The 5202-nt window shown below is 44.1% G+C and overlaps 1 non-coding gene across 1 annotated transcript; it reads left to right on the top strand.

Annotated features, from left to right (window-relative positions):
• The first annotated feature begins 1752 nt into the window (after positions 1–1752).
• Positions 1753–1859, top strand: LOC118489547. Its single transcript, XR_004887568.1, has one exon. It is a non-coding gene; the product is annotated as a small nucleolar RNA R71 (small nucleolar RNA).
• Positions 1860–5202: the final 3343 nt, after the last annotated feature.

Below are 5202 nucleotides of genomic sequence, written 5' to 3'. Positions count from 1 at the left end.
CCATGAGTGTGTTTTATTCTGCAAAAACTAAAAGATTAAACTAAACTAAGGATAGATCCGCGGAATGCCTCCGTGGTGCGCCACGTTTATAAGGGTCCTTGGCTAGACCCGATTCCCGGTTATATATCTTCTGAGTGGAGTGCCTTGCTTCCCAAGTTACACCGTCGGAGAGCGGTATCCAAGCTTGAATCAATAACCTTCATGTAGTTGACTGGGTCGTCGTCCTCTATTCTCTTCCCAACTCCGAACTTCACCTCATCGTCCCCATACCTCAAAGTTAGTGTCCCGTCATTCATGTCTACCACTGCTTGTGCTGTGGCAAGGAAGGGTCTCCCTAGTATAAGGGGGACCTCGGTGTCTTCCTCCATGTCGAGTATGACAAAGTCAACTGGATAAACGAATCTGCTTACCCTTACCAAGACATTCTCGATGACACCTTGTGGGAACTTGACTGATCGATCAGCGAGTTGTATGCTTATTTTTGTAGGGCTCGTGATACCCAAGCCAAGCCTTTTGAACATCGATGAGGGCATGAGGTTAATGCTAGCCCCTAAGTCGGCCAAGGCATTGCGAACGGGTGATTCCCCTATTCAGCATGGAATCGTGAAACTTCCGGGATCGATTTTCTTTTGGGGTAGTTTATTGAGTACGAGGGCAGAGCATTCTTCGCCTAAATTAACTAATTGCAAATTTTCAATTTTCTTTTTATGTGTAAGGAAGTCCCTCATAAATTTAGAGTATTTGGGCATTTGGGTTAGGACTTCGATAAAAGGAATATTGACATGCAATTGTTTTAACAGACTTTCGAATTTTGCGAACTGCTCATTGGTCTTTTGACGAATTAACCTACCGGGGTACGGAACTCGAGGAGCCTTGGTAGGCTCTGGTGATGGGGGAGAGTTCTTTTCCTGCAGATGTGTTGGCATTGTTTCTTCCGTAGGTGGAGGTACTTCTGCAGGCCCTACGGTGCGGTTTCGTAGTGTGATGAGGTGAACTTGCGCCTTTGGGTTTGTTTCAGTATTGCTAGGTAATGCGCCTTGCGGTCTCTCGGAAAAATTTTGTGCTAGTTGATTTATTTGTTTTTCTATGTTTTGAATGCTAGCTTGTTGATTCCTAAAATTAGATTCTAATTGTAGAAATCTTTCCGAGTTTTTCTTATCAGTGTCAGAGACGAGGCGAGATATAGTATCTTCGAGCCTTTCTCGTCCACTTTGTTGTTGAGTGAAATTTTGTGACTCATTTCTTGATTGCTGAAAGTTTGTTCGTTGGGTTTGTTGGTTACTACTATTGCCGGTTTCCCTCCAACCAAGGTTTGGGTGATTTCGCCATCCTTGGTTGTAAGTTCCCGTTGGAGGACCCGACGGCCTAGGTCTATTATCAATGTAGTTTACCATTTCTTGTTGATCGTCCGTTTCTTTCATGCAACTCCAATTTTCATGTGACCCACCACACCCTTGACAAGCCATAACCGAGACTGTTTTTGTCATTTCTAATTTTTTTATTTTTGAAGAAAGGGCCTCGATTTGGGCTTGTAAAGAGGTGCTTTCGTCGACCTTATGGGCGCCCGGGGCGATAGACTTATTTCCCCGGGGAGTGTGCCATTGAAAATTGGTTTGAGCAATTTCCTCAATCTGATTATATATTTCGTGTGGGCGTCGATTACCTAAAAGTCCCCCGGAGCTAGAATCAAGTGTCTGCCTAGTGTGTGGCAACAATCCATTGTAGAAAGTGGATACTTGCTGCCATATTGCGAGGCCGTGATGGGGACACTTGCGTAATAGCTCCTTGAACCTTTCCCAAGTTTCATATAAGGATTCCCCGTCCTCTTGTGAGTATGTATTAATTTCAGCCATTAATTTAGCAGTTTTAGAAGGAGGGAAATACTTATATAGAAACTTTTGGGCTAGTTCATCCCAGGTGTTTACCGATCCAGCTGGGAGGGTGTTGAGCCAAGCTTTCGCTCGGTCTTTTAGTGAGAATGGAAACATACAGAGGCGGATGGCGTCGTTTGATGCTCCATTGATCCGATAGGTATCACATATTTCTAAGAAATTAGTTATATGTAGATGAGGATCCACGTCCGCAAGCCCGTGGAAGGTTGCGGAGTTTTGGAGCATTTGTATCAAATGCGGTCGAAGTTCGAAGTTATTGGCTTCGACATTCGGAGCATTGATAGCGGCGCCTAGATTACCTACAGTGGGCCGTAGATAATCCATAAGGGTACGTTGGTCCGCCATTGGGGGTGGATCACCCGAAACCTTCTCTTGGTTTTTGGCTTTTAACCTTTTTCTGAGAAAGCGTTCGGGTTCTTCTAGCGGTTCCTTTATGTCTTTATTGGAACTGGAGCTCATACACTACGTGAGGATGGCGTCGGGTTCCAAGTCCTGCAATAAAAACCGAAAAGAATGTTGGTCAGAAGGTTCACCACGGCCCCGTGTTGAGCGAACACGGCCCCGTGGTCGGAATTACAGTGATTGTTTTTTTTAGATCCCAGTTACTGGAAGTTGGACACGGCCCCGTGTTGCACCGGCACGGCCCCGTGGTCAGCCTTCTGTAACTAAAAAAAAACAAAAACTGCCAGTAACGTTGCTGAGCACGGCCCGTGTCCGACCAGGCTCGGCCCCGTGCTGAGCTCCACAGAAGCTGAAAATCTAAGAAAAAATCCTAAAAAATTAAAGAAAAATAAAAATATGATTAGGCCGTTGATTCCTAACTTTCTTAAAATCCTTGTGTCCCCGGCAACGGCGCCAAAAACTTGATGTGCGTGAAGTGTGTTATATTTTTGATGTATAATGAAGCCCCTTTTTACACTTTTAGCCAAGTTTTAAATTTATAAAACACGATATTTACTAACACTAAACACACATATGGGCAAGTGCACCCATCGTGGACGTAGTATAGTGTTGGTAAGATACCGAGGTCGTCCAAGGACACAAGAGCTTTTAATACTGGTTTATCCTCAACGTCTAATCAAATCAAAAGGTTAGAAAAATGTTTTAAACTAAGAAAATAAAAAACTAACTAAATGCTGAAAATAAAAATAAAATAAAAACAGATAGACAAGATGAATCACTTGGATCCGACACGTGTATTAGTATAAGCTTTGATTATTTTCGCACTTTTGCACTTGTTTAAGAGATTATCTTAGTTATTGTAGTAGGCCCCTCTTTTGAAGGCGACGTTACCCTCAACCCAGTAGTTTGAGTCAGCAAGGATACAATCCTAAAGGGTCGGATTATTGAAAGATAATGAATTAAGTTATTAATGCAAATTGTGGTAGGCCCCGCTTCTGGCGGTGACGTTACCCTCGGCTAAGTAGTCTGAGTCAGCAGGGATACAGTCCTAAATAGCCAGGTTATAGTATTAATAGTAGTTAACTTATGAGGGGGTCAAAGAGTTTGGATCCCCGCCATCCAATACCTATGGGCATTGAAGGAGATCCTACTAAATTTGACCCAGGTCCCAAGCAGGACCTCTAAACGCTGAACAAGGGCAAGACCCTTACCAAACCGTTCCCTTAACCCCCGACCAGGTAGCCAACATACCTCCATATAGACCGTGGAGATATGAATGGTGAAAATCTTTTATTTTATATAGACAGTAAAATAATGCCAAGACACCACGGACAAACGATAAGGAAAGATCACCTTCAACATAAGTAACTAGTTATTAAAGTCATTAATACAAAACCAAATAAAAAGTGCAAAAGATTAAAAATAAAAAGTATTATACTAAACACTTGTCTTCACCAAGTGATGTAAGAGACTTAGGCAAACATGGCCTTGATTGTCAAGAACTCTTACGATCAATCTTCGATCCCGAGACGACTCACACACTCTATGATGGACAATGGATGATGGTGGTGGATGATGGTGTTATGGTGGTGGTGGGTGGTGGATGAAGTGTGAGAGAGGTGGTGTGCTAAGGGATGAGAGAGAATGAAGCCAAGCTCCTCTATTTATAGGCTGAACAGAAGGCTGGACACGGCCCCGTGTCCGCTGGACACGGCCCCGTGCCCGTCTGACATTCTCTCACTTCATTAATTGTAATTGCGAATTACAATTAATGCGCCTGCTGTACTTTCACTACGCCCCCGTGCTCGCTGGACACGGCCCCGTGGTGGGCAATAGAAGCTTCTACTGGTTTGTCTTTTCTGCTGCTTCCTGGGCACGCCCCCGTGTTCGCTGGACACGGGGCGTGTTCAGACTCTGTTTCTTCTCCTTTGCCTTGGGAGATGCCGTTGAGGGTCCGGGCAGTCCACTTTTGTTCCTTTTCTTGTATTTATGGTAGAATTAGCTGTCTTTTTGTTTCTTTTGTGATTTTGAGCTCATTTCATCCTGAAAATACAAAAGGAAGACAAAAACACTCTTTTTCCAACATTAGTACTTAAAAAGGGTTAGTTTTATGCCTTAATTGATGTGATTTATATGTTGCATTTTACACACATCAATGCTCGTACCACCATCCAGTGGGTCTAGCCTGTCGTTTTTGCGCTCAATGCAACCTTTACGGTCATTTCACTACGAACTGTCGTTTTGGTCCCCGTCAAGCCCCAGTGCAAGCTACTGTCAACCAAGCTCTACTCCCCGCCCCTCAAGGCCAACAAGCAGCTCAAGCACCTGCAGTTAATGCTCGAGTCTGCTTTGCATGTGGTGATCCTAACCACTTTACAAACAGGTGCCCGAACAGGGTGGTTAAGCAAGAGCCCCAGCAGCAATAACTGCAGCCTCAGCAACAGCAGCAAGCAGCCCATGCTCGAACCTTCAACATCAATGCCCGTTAGGCTCAGGCGGATAACAACGTGGTTAATGGTACGTTCCTTGTGAATGGTATTTATGCATCATGTTTGTTTGATACTAGAGCCGATAACTGCTTTGTGTCGTTTGAATTCGAGAAGTTCCTTAGTCGTAAGCGCTCTTATCTGTCCTCGTCATTCGAAGTCAAAGTCGCTACTGGAAGAACTGTCGCCGTTAACTCTGTTCTTCGTGATTGTACTCTAGAGCTCAACAATCATATCTTTCCAATCGACCTTATTCCGATGCAACTCGGAAGTTTCGACGTCATAGTAGGCATGGACTTTCTTCACGAAAACCATGCTGAAGTTGTGTGCTTCGAAAAGATGATCCGATTCTCGCTCGCAAATGGTGATCTTCTATGTGTATACGGTGAAACAGCGTCGAAAGGTCTCAAGCTTATGTCGTG

Source organism: Helianthus annuus, chromosome 17 (assembly GCF_002127325.2).
Source record: "Helianthus annuus cultivar XRQ/B chromosome 17, HanXRQr2.0-SUNRISE, whole genome shotgun sequence".
Lineage (NCBI taxonomy): Eukaryota > Viridiplantae > Streptophyta > Magnoliopsida > Asterales > Asteraceae > Helianthus > Helianthus annuus.
The sequence above is the reverse complement of the archived record's forward strand: the minus strand, read 5'-3'. Positions and strand labels throughout refer to the sequence as shown.